Source organism: Phyllostomus discolor, chromosome 4, assembly GCF_004126475.2.
Source record: "Phyllostomus discolor isolate MPI-MPIP mPhyDis1 chromosome 4, mPhyDis1.pri.v3, whole genome shotgun sequence".
Lineage (NCBI taxonomy): Eukaryota > Metazoa > Chordata > Mammalia > Chiroptera > Phyllostomidae > Phyllostomus > Phyllostomus discolor.
Genome location: NC_040906.2, coordinates 69,678,126 through 69,690,934, shown reverse-complemented (window position 1 = coordinate 69,690,934; position 12,809 = coordinate 69,678,126).

Genomic DNA, 12,809 nt, shown 5'->3' with positions numbered 1-12,809 from the left:
AAATAAAAAACTAGATATTAGAAACTACCTGAAAAATCACAATTAAAAGTAATTACCTGTGGTGGATTTTGTTTATAAGACAAGGAATTTTTATTTTTTATTGTCGTTCAATTACAGTTGTCCCCATTCCCCTCCATTACTTTCCTATGCCCTACCCACCCCCACATCCCACATTCAATCCTCCCCCGCTCGTTGTCTTTGTCCATGTCTCCTTTAAACATGTTCTTTGATGACCCTTTCCCTTCTTTTCCCTGTTATCCCCCCAACTCCTCTCTGGTCACTGTGAGTTTGTTCTTTATTTCCTTCCATGTCTTTGGTCCAATTTTGCTTGCTCATTTGTCTTGTTGATTATGTTCCACTTATGGGTGAGATCATATGGTATTTGTCTTTCACTGTGTGGCTTACTTCACTTAGCATAGTGCTCTCCAGTTCCATCCATGCTGTTGCAAAGGGTAGGAGCTCCTTTTTTCTTTCTTCTGTGCAATATTCCATTGTGTAAATATACCATAGTTTTTTCACCCACTCATTTACTGATGAGCACTTAGGCTATTTCCAGCAAGACAAAGGGTTTCTAAATGAAAAGGAAATTTAAATAACAGTAAAATCTGCATTTCATAATTTCAGACATGTAAGTTTGAAACAACCTTAATGATCTCCTCAGACATTCAGAAGTTGCTTTTTGTTTTTACTTATATTTTTCCCTAATGATCTTGTACTACAAATAAAACAATATAGCATCTTTGAAAGTTGACAGTGAATTGAAATTCTTTTTTAGGCAAGACTTTCAGTCAAGAAAAATAACTGTGTTTTAGTTTATTTCAAGGTTGATTCTTTTCCATTATGGAAGAGTGTTTACAAATGATTTTGACAAAGGTCACACACCCAAGTCATTATTTTTCTTTCAAGAATGCACCTCTATAAGAGATTACAAAATGAGAACCAGCCAAGAAAAGGAAATAAGTTTACTTCTTTTAAACATATGTAGGGACCATTTGACTTGTGCACATCCCAGATAATTTACAAAGGAAGGAAAACAATTACACTATAGCATGCAGTTGCTTGAAATGGTTTTATTGTTGTTTTAAAAATATCTCATATTTCAAGTTGTTTTCCATTGAATAATATGTACCCATTATAGGATATTGTGAAGCATTTTGCCATGGGATCTGTGGCACACATTTTTTAGGCCCAGCCATATTCTCCATACATAGAAAGAGGAGGTATCTGCAGTAGATTGTATGACAACTTGAACAATGGAATTCAAGAGACCTAGTTTTGCATTCTGACTCTCCATTTACTTCCTGTAAATGAGCACTGTGGGCAATCCACCTAACCTTTAGCTTCTCTGTGCTTGTGAATGATGACTCAATTACATTCTTTTGATTCTAGTAACTAGGAAGTTAACATTCATCTCTGAATTCTGTAATATTTTTGGCTATCCCTATGCTCCCTCTCTGTGACAAAAGGCAGGATAAGTTGTGTAAGTTCAAGAAATCTGATAGTGACAACATTGCAGCCCTGGAAGTCACCCCACAGTATTCTCCACCTTGGAGGAAACACCTGTAATCCTCCCTTTCTTAGACAAAATGAATCTTAAGAGATCTTGTATAGTGTTTGTTAATAGATAGACTTTGCCATTGTTCAGTTTAAAATTATACATGTGGCATGCCATTGCCTGAATATTGATTACACAAAGACTTATCATAATGATAGACCTTTCCTCCTACAACTCAAGAGTGATTTTTTTTTAGTTAGATGCCGTTATTGCCAGGCATCCAAGCAGTTCAGACAGAAAGCCCTAGGACTATTCTGAGGAGTCTCACAAACCTCTACAGCATAATATTTTATTCATTTCTATATACTTTTAATAAATATGGAGTATATCATGGTCAGCTTGGGTTGCCACAAAGAAATAGCACCAGCTGCACAACTAACAACAACAATTTATTTTCTCACAATCTGGAGGCAGGAAAGTTCAAGATCAAGGTCTGGCTGGGTTTTATTTCTGGTAAAACCTCCCTTGTTACCTGATAGATGTCCATCTTCACCTTTTGTCCTCACATTGTCTTTCCTTTGTGTGTCTGTGGAGAGAGAGAGAGAGAGAGACAGAGAGACAGAGAGAGAGACAGAGAGAAGGGAGGGAGGGAGGGTGGAAGAAGATCAAGAGAGATCTTTCTCTGATAGACCATTAGTTCTATTGGATCAGGGCCCTTCCCTTATGACCTTATTTAACCTTAATTACCTCCTTTGAAGACCTTAGCTTCAAAGGCAGTCACACTAGGGCTTAGGACTTCAACACATGAATGGGGTGAGCACTAGATAGTCCATAACAGAAAATAAATATGGAGATTTACTAACATCTTAATATCTTAAAATCTATCTTTTTCTGAAAAAAAAAAGACAATTATTTAAACATATAACTAAATGTGATTTGATTTTTATATTTTAATAAGTTTTAAAGATAAAATGCTTCCGTATTATTATTGACTTTGCTAGACTTTTGTACATTTATAAAATATATTTAGATATTTAATAAATCCCAAAATGACCTCTGTTATACTACCAGCTGTTAGGTTCAGACCACCATAGCTTTATAAAGTGCCCTTAGAAGAAATATGTGACAAGTCAAAAGCATTAACATTATAACATAAGGTCAGAGAGAAAGAGTTCAGTGTCTTCACTGTAAAATTCACAAGACTGAGGTCTAACTACACCACTTCTAAAAAAAACAAGGTCACAGACAAATTAGGAACTGAGGCACTTCTACAACCTTGACCAGCCTTCTGGCCCTCAGTTTGCTTTGCTTTTCTCATTATTCCATCCACAACACTTCTTGCTCCTATTCAGGTGCTTTTAGTCCTGAATTAAATTTAAAACTCTTCTGTGGAATGCACACAAAGTGTAACCCAAGCCTGTTGCTGAGGAAGTTCTTGTGCCTGTGAAGTGCTGGAACTACTTTGACCTTATAAATTGATCCGAGAAATCTAAATTTCAAAGTAAGTAGAGATTCTTTGGGACTCAGTAGGTCATAAGATGACTCTATTTAGAAGAATGAACAATGCAAAACATACAGTCATGAAGAGAACTCTGGACTGAAGCAATTTATTTAATACTTTAAGTTGTTGGCATACTTAGTGATCAGGTGGACCTGAATAATGATCAAGTATTATATGATTTTTTAGTAACATGCATTTATAGCATTTAATCAACAACAATTGTCATTCATTGAGTACATACTGGGAACACAATATTGAATAGAAAATGGTATAATTACTCTGCTTTTAAAATAGAGACAAACTTTCCAATGTCACTTCAAGTATTTTAAACTAATGTGAAGCATACATTCATTATCTCATAAACTAAAAATTTTATAATGACAAAATAATGAAAACCTAAAAATCAAAATTAGAGATTTTCTTAAAAGCTGTGAATATTTTATTACATCCCAAATTATTACATTTCACCATAGTGAAAACTGTTAATTCACATGTCTTAAGTCGAGGTAAGACATGGAAATGAGGAGGAACCAAAGGATAAGGGAAGAGGAGTCCTAAGTAAATGCTTGTCCCTGCTGAAGGGTCAGTCAGGTTTCTCTTTCAGGTGCTGAAATCCACCTGATTTCAGCCCATTAGTTTTCCTAACTTTCACTAGTCTCTTGCCCAGCCCCAGTGCCTCAGTGAGATGAGGAGAGAGAAGTAACTCTCTGTGTTTACAGTGAGTTGTAAAATACTTTTGCTAATGATAGTGTAGGTAAGCACTGGTTCAGAGGGGTTAAATTGAGGGCATGGAACATTCCTCCTTTGGGTAGAAGAAATAACCATATTACTGATCCCAAATGTAATGTAAGCTGCTGCAAAGCAGTAATTAAACTTATACCTTTAACTTTGTTAAGTGAATTATCTAAAAGCTCCACCCTTCTTGAAAAAATAAGTTAAGCAGTGTGAGTCTGCTTGTTGACAGCTACAGTGATTATATGGAACATATGGTCTGGGATTATTTGGCTTATGAACAAATTGTATGTGTGGAGTGTTCAGCAACTCAGAAAATATTATGATTATTGTAGGACATGTTCATTATTATATGAGATAAACATATATCAGATAAAGCCCAAATCTCCCCTATTATGAATCAATTTATAATTCATAGGTCTATGTATCCAAAAATGAGCTGAATTTTAAACATGCTTTATGTTAGATCTTAAAATAATAAAGTTCTCCATTATAAAATTTCCCTAAATGCTACTTATAAGGAAAATATTGTCATATATGCCAAAAGGAGGAGATAGAATAAACCATACGGTATAAAGTCAAGCTTCTCATAAGACAATGGCAACAAACCTCAGTACAGCAATGAGTTAAGACACCAAAGAAACAGAGACTTCGTTTAATCTAAACTGAGAGAACCCTGGTGGCTAAAAACCAGCAGGTGTTAAATTCAGCAACTTTTGAGGTTATAGAGATTGTAAAGAAGAAACTATGACCCTGTGCTTTTCTTTTAAATTTGGCTAATCAGCATGAGTGTACGTGTGTGTATGTGTTTGGAGTCTTCCCTTTTCTGAAGCCTCAGATTAAGCTCCTGCCTCCTTTCTCCATATGGGCTTGTCTTTTAATGTAGATAATGAGATTCTCTCTGGAAAACACCATACAGCTGTGTCTGCTGCCATACACACCTATGTCAAGTACTCAATACACTAGACCAGCTATCTGTGAGTAGCCTTTTCAGTGAAAGAAAGAGTGCCATTTGCTAATTAATCTTTATTAGAGAACTGAACAGTAATCTTCTTCCTGGGAATATTGATTCTTTTTACCTAGGAGAGATGATGTTTCTAGAGAAGGGTTTGCTTTCTCTGTAGTGTTCTGGCAACTTGGCACTAGCAGAATTATTTGAAGAAGCCAAAAGCATCACCAGTCTCTGGTCGCCTCAAGTTCTGTAGATACAGGACACAATCACTTAGAGGCATCTCAGTTAAGTGAACATCACTGTACTAATTAGGCAGGAGTCCTCACTATTAAATATTATTAGATTTAATTTAGTGTCCTGGGAAAATTCTTGATGAAGCCCATCCCACTAAGGGCAGGGCACTGTATACTTAAATCCGCAGCAACATGCTCAGAAAACACTTCTGAAGTAAGGTTTGTTAAGCCTCAAACAATATCATTTAGGGACATATTGCCTAAATCTCAAACATTAAAGCTGAAAAAATTTTAGATATGTAATCATGTCTGATCCTGTCACTTTACAGATGAAGAAATTAACATTCAAAAAGGTATGGTTGACTGGTTAGAAGAAATAAGACTCTTTACTTGATACCATCATAGATTCTGAAATATGTCAGTGACTAAAAGCACATCTCTGAAACTGTGAATACTCATTGTCCTTGTGTTGTTGGTAGTTGAATTATAATACTAAGCTTTGTGTTTCTAACTAGTGTTTCAACCTTGAAGAAGTCAATCTAACTGCATCTGATTTTTGTTAATTTCAAGTTAGAGATAATTTTTTCTATCTCTTAAAGTTGTTAAAATTTAATAAATACTGCATGACAAGGTGCTTTTCATAAATTTGATGTTAAAATGGAGGTAAAAGCTTATCTTTTAAGAGTTTGTCTGTGACTTTTAGTTCCAGGTAGTGAATTGAGGTTATGTGTTTCTCTCTCCACTACCACCTCCCAGAAAACCCCACTAAAATATTAGTAGAGAATAAAGAAGATAAAATCTACAACAATAAAAAATGCTGGGATTGGATATCACCTAAGGAGAAATTTTAATAGATTTTTGGGGGACAAAAGTGAGATGAAGAACTGGTGGACAAAGAAGGGGACCAATGGACAACATAACTATGAGTTCATTTGCAAAGACCCTGCCTGGAGCTTCTCTTCTCCTGAAGACCATGGAGGGGATTAGGACTCAGGAATGGCAGGTACTGTTGAAGGTGAAGAAAAGCTGTGGGACTGACAACAGAGAAATTAAATTCTGAGCACAACCCAGTTATCTTCAGTAACAAAATGCCTGGCATGGAGTTATCTAATCGCCAGTTACCAATCGCCATGACCGTTGCAACCAAAGGGCTCTTCTCCAAAAATACTGAAGTAACTATTTGGAGGACATTAGGGTGGATGATGTGGGTGCTGATGATCCTCACCAAAACCCTTTCTGTTTTGCCCTTTAGGAGCACCAAAGCCCAAGAACCCCAACCCTGCCAGTTCCCTCTGAGGGGAAAACTGGTGGTTGCAGTTTTCATGTCCTCATGTCTGACCCTGTCACTATACTAGAACTCAGAGTGAAGTTTTATGTTGTCCTGTTCATTAATATGAAAGACAACTGAAAATCAAAGATATTTGTAGAAAGCCTGCATCATGACAGAGAAAGAAGTAAAAAGAAAAATTAACTTCAGAGAAAAATAAGAAATTTCAGTAAACAAAGGAAAATACAGTGGCATCCTACATAGATTCAAGGATGTATTATATTCATAAAAACAAAATGATACAAAAATGGACCAAATAAAAGAAAGAGCTTCTGGAATTTAAAAACTGTTGCTAAAATCAGTGAAAAAACTATATAATGTTTGCAAGAGAAAGTAAATATAATCTTTCAGAAAATAATTAAGACTACAAGAAAGAAAATATGTGAAATGATTATGTTAAAAAGATAATCAACCTAGCAAGTATATTGTTCAAGTAATGAGTTTCAGAAAGAATGAACAGCCCTGACTGCTGTGGCTCAGTGGATTGAGTGTCGGCCTGCAAACCAAAGGGTTACTAGTTCGTTCCCAGTCAGGGCACATGCCTGGGTTGTGGGTTATGTCCCTCGTACGGGGAGTGTTAGAGGCAACCACACATTGATGTTTTCCTCCCTCTCTTTCTCCTTCCCTTCCCCTCTGTCTAAAAAAAAAATAAAATAAAATCTCTTTTTTAAAAGAAAGAACAATAAAATCAGATGACAAGACATTATCAAAAAAATTAAACAGGATAAAAGCTTATAGCAGAAGGACATGAACATTCAGGTTGAAAGGGCTCAACATCTACACAAAATGAGAGAAAATCACATACCTATGAATGTCAAGGTGAAATTTCAGAACACTGAAGACTAAGAGGACCCTAAAAGCTTTCAGAGAAAATACATGTACATGTATATGTATTTCTTGTTCAAAATTACTACAGCCATCTTTTTAACAGCCATTCTGGACACTAGATGACAACAAAGCAATGCCTTTAAAGCTGGGAACACGATATGCCACGCACACAAACTATGAAACAAGCATGGTGTCACAATAAAACTTTGCAGAGAGTCAACCTCCTGAGCAAATCTTCTCAGAAGTTTTTGAGAATATTTTGAGTGAAATGAGAAAATGTATAAGAAAAAAGAAAGGTATGAACTCGATAAATAGAACACCCAAACCAGAACAGTGGAAGGAAGTCCCAAACGGCAGGCCCACAGAGCAGCCAGGACAGATGGAAGGAAGAACGAGATCCTGGAGGGATCATGCTGAGGGTGCAGCGATGAATGCACTAGTAAGTGATAAAGGAGGAATCTGATAATAATTGAGAACATAATAAAGGAAAATTATTTGAGAACAAAAAGAGCAAATGTGTCAAAACAAGCTTACACAAAACAAAACCCCATTGAACAATACTTATATAATTATGTTAATATAAAGTTTATTATTGGTTTTTAACCTTTAGAAGTAATCTACAACCAAAGCACAGAAAACACATCTATGCTTGCAGAATGTTAAGAACATGTCGTCATAAAACTAAAATTATAACACATAGAAATGGGGGGGTTTGTCATCAGGGAACAAAGCCATAGGATATGGTGGGAGTGGGCAGCACCTCAGCTCTGAGAGTGTGGGGTCATACATACTGCTTTTGGTTGATTGAATAAGAAATCAAAAGTGTAAATATATGTTTTTAGAGTTACAAAGGTAATCTTTAGAGGGAACAAACATAATAACATAACTATGTTTGTAAGAACAATGGCATTACTGGTAGAGAACATAAATAAATTTCATAGATGAGCCCTAAAATTCAGAAGTTGAAATATAGTGGTATAAGTATATGACTTAGAGATACTGGGGTAACTGCCCAAGGAACAGTAAGAGTTAAAAATTGTTCTTATGAGAGGGACTAGAGAAGGAAGAGCGATGGAACAAGAAATGGTTATTCTTTATACTTGACCTTAGCCAAAAGGCTAAGAAGCGATGAGAAAGGGTTATTCTTTTTCATAATACACTTTGATATTCTTGGTTGACTCTTCTTCATTCATCCACTCTTTTCTTCCTAATGGAACCCTAATTTAGTTTTTACACAGTTCTACCTAAAACCCCAAGGGTAATCACATTTCCTTTGTCTGGGATCTATTCTGGTTAATGGTATGGGAAAGGAAGGCTCCCAGGGTGGAGGAGGGTCATTTTTGAGAAAACTTGCCCTCACTCCTTAGAACTATAAAGGGATGTACTTTAACCTCTGTTGTCTTCCTGATGATGATGCCATATCTGAATGGGCCACTGAAGCCATCTGAGAATGAAATTTACACTGAGAATTATCAAACAATTGGAAAGAAGTCAGGTTCTTCATGATAATTGTAAGCTGCAAAATTCACCAGGCTCAAAGCCTGCCCTCCCACCAACATCCTGCAATGTCAGATGATAATTGCCTTATTTTTTAAATCAGTAGAGTCAAGGCTCTTGTTACTTGCAACCAATAGTACCCAATCTGATACAATAAGCTCATCTGTATTATTTTATTTTTTTTAACACCTGCCTGTATTATATTCATTAAAAATAAGATAAAACAACATATTTAATGTTACAAATCTCACTCTAAGCATGCAAAATCCTCCCTCTGCATTTCATATTTTTAAAACATTGCATTTTAAAAAATGATCAAGTGAAGACATCTGTCAGTGTAAGAGGGTATAATGGTAAAATGAAAGTGTCCGGCCACCTGGACATGCTACGTATATGTTGTGATTATATATTTTTCCAAAAAAACTTCTTTTTACACCAGTCTGTCACAGATAGACTTCCTTGTCAATGAACACATATTCAACTTATTCTTCTGAATGACTGTACAGATTTCTGCAGATGGACAGACCACAGTTTATTTAACCTGTACCTTATTAATAGGTATTTAGATTGCCTCCAATTTTTCACTAATATAGCAAATGTTGCCAGAAAAATTCAGACACATGCTTCTTTATATAAGTATTTTTCTAAGATGAATTCCAAGATGTGAAATTGCTGGTTCAAAGGACACATGTGTTTTAAATTTTAATAGATTAGAAACTGAAAACCCTTTCCCACAAAGTGGGCTGTGCTATTTTATACTCTCACTAACCATATATGAGCAGTAATTTCCCCACACTTTTACAACCAACGCTATTATCAGCCTTTTAAAATTTTGGTTCATGAAACAGGCAAACAGGATAGTTCATTATTGTTTTGATTTGACTTTCTCTGGTTTATTGTCTCTTCATATGTTTATTAGTCATTTGTATTTTTATTCATATGTTTCAATGATTATTTTCCTATTTGACTGTTTGTGCTTTCTTTTTATTTTGTAGTTCTTTGTTTTTTAGGAATGTTTCCCTTATATAGGATGCATTCTCCCAGCCTGTTATTTGTCTTTTAAGTGTTTTACTTACAAGTGTCACAATATTATTATCCAGGGCTTTAAAGATGTGGATAAGATCATTTATTTCTTTGACTTTTTCTTTGTTTGCTTTACAAATAAATCAGAGCAATACCAAACTATTGGGCACATTCTTATTGTATGCCTACTGTGTCCAGTAATCACAGAAGTCTGTGGTAGAAAGACAAACCCTGATTACAAAGATCATCTAGTACAAATAGGAGATAGACCTGTCCATACATAATTCCACTACAATAAATTTACAACACAATATACATTGGGGAACATGTTAAAAAGAATATCTATGAATTATTAGAGAAGAGTTAGTTTGTTATTTCTATGAATTCTTAATGTTTTGTACATACCAGTTTGCCTTGACTGTCGAATTCTTACCACGTACTACTAATATGAATCAAATATCATTTGTACGTTCTTGGTAGACTTTAATTTAAAATACTTTTATCCTCAAAATTTAATAAATTCTTCAAGAAATGTATGTATATTTTGCTATTAAATCGTGTAAGTATATTTAAAAAACAATTGAAGCATGAGTCATTTGAATGTGAAACATTAGAATTATTCCTTTTTAAATCATTCATTCTAGTATTTTAATTCTTATATTTAGTAATCTAAAACTTTATATTTTTATAAATATGAACCATCTACAATATTTTCTAAGGAGAGTTTATAAATGCATGATATTATAAAAAATACTTCCTCATAACACCCTACCCAGCTCCTCCACCCAAACACACCCACTTTTACAGGAGGAAACCACATCAGACTGCTTCCTTTAAATCTTTGAAACTGTGTTTTGGTTGGTTCCCCTGCTCTTTGACTAAGGCATTTATCTAGCGTTACACCAGCTATCTCATGACAAACAATATAAGATGATAAACAAAACTGTTCATGATCTCTCAATGCCTATTTCATCATATAGGGTGTTAAGTGCAGTTGGAAGGCTAGCCCACCATCAACAAGAAACACAGGGTCTTAAAGTATTTATCACATGCTGATCCCCAACCCAGTTCTGTTCCTGTGATCTTTATTCCATTTCCCATTCTTCTCCACCTCATCTCTGGCTCAGTGTAGCCCTTTTGCAACATTCATCTTATATGGAATGTCCATCCCAAGAAAGACAGAGCATAACCTCAGAATACCTTGAATTAAAAAAAAAAGAAGAAGAAGAAGAAGTAAATGGGCTCTACCTATAGTTCTAAGCAATCAGAAATTTGATTCTAAATAGCTCTGGGGGATTCACCATATGACTCCTATCAATGGAAATTGCTGAATAATCTCTCTGTATGACATTACAAATATTAGTTTCCTGTCCAATTTTGTTTGAAGCTTTTCTGTATTTCTATTGCTGTTAGAACAAGAACTGTAAACGTGGAAAGGATTTTTAAGATCAATCAATTCAGGCCTCTAATTTTACAGATGAAGAAAGATTTCTAGAGGTTATTATTGACCATTAAGTGGCTGTGTGATTTCGAGGAACTTGATCCACTGACTTTAAAGACTGGGTTGGAGTTTAGAAAAGATGTTTTTGCACATTATCTACATAAAAGATTAAGAAGTGAGGAAACTTGAAGCATAACCAAGATCATCTGAATTCATTGATGCAATTGTTTTCTTTTACCCTACAAGCATTATCATATATGGTTATGCCAATATTTGTTAAGTTGTCCATTTAAAAGATTATATTCTAAAGAACATATTAAGGGTCATCAGCTCAGACAAGTGAAGGGTTGTTATTAGAAGGAGCTAATATGTCAAGATAATCTCCCTAGAGTTTATTTTGTAAAGTCTGCCTGAATTAAAAACTGGCAACTTGTAGCAGCATCATAAAAATTAGATTTTAATAAGTTTTTGTTGAATGGAATCTTACTGTATAGGTCACTATAAACCCCTCTTCGATTCTTAGTGAAGTTACAACAATTCTGAACACCTTGTGAATGGGTGATGAACAATTCTGTAAAATGGTGTAAACAGCCCTGCCTGTATTTTTGCATGCCAATAATTCTCAGTAACATTGCAATCCTTCTAGAAATTTGAAGAAATTGAGGTTCTCCCAATTTTATTAGCTCATTCAATTTTTTAGAGCAAATAAGATACCTGTTTTTCTTTTATGAAATTCTGTCTGTGATTTTTTTACTTTAGCTTTTGGTGTAGAAAAATAAGTTTCTTTTTTAATCTTTCAGTGTTTTTTCCCTATTAAATATTCTAACATATTACTAGTATTACACATGGCATATGGCATACTTTAGAAGCTATTATTTTCTTTTAAAATATCTCCTCAGGTGGAGAAAAAACATTTGACAGTCATTCATGTGTGACTCATGATCTACTGACTTTGTATTTGTGGTAGCCCTCGTGATTAGATCTTAGAAAAGGACATGATATTTCAACTCAATCTAAATTTTATCTTTGTCTCCTTAGCTTCTATTTCAATTTAGGTAGAATACTGTGAAAAGCAATGGCTCATACACTTTGCCTTAGGGAGGAGCAAATGTGTGTCTATTTAAAAGAAAGGCCATCAGTAATGGAGTTCTGTGTTCAAACATGAAATTTTCTAGAAAACAAATCCTTTCTTATCTATATATTTCTATCTGGAAAACTTTTATTTTCATCAGAAAAATGTTTTGTTGTTTTAAAAACCATGCTTATTTAAGGACGCAAATATCACAATTTTACGTGTGGGAGGTGTTTTTTAAAAGATTTTAATTTATCTAATGGAATAGAGAAAAATGACTTTTATTTAATTATATGTTGTGTTTTAGCATGCTGAAAAGATGATTTATTAATCATCTATAGATGATTAATCTATAGTAGAAATAACACAAGGAGCATAGCTACTCGTGTTATTTCTACTTTGTACTTCTTTAGGAATGGCTCACTGTGTGACATTAAAACCAAAGTCTGACATTAGAAAAGGATTGGTATTAACTAGATTTTGAAAAGAGAAAATGACAACAAAACCACCCAAAATTCTTGAAACAGCAAAAAAAAACTGAAAAGGAAACCCAAAACCCCACAATTCTTGGCATTTGCTCACCTCTTTTAACCCTTTCTCCTCCGTAAAATAAAATCGTTGAGGGAATTGTTGTGAAAATAACAACTGCCAAAGCTTCTTTAGTGGTGTGTCAAAGGACGTGACAGAATGGACTTATTGAGCCCGGAT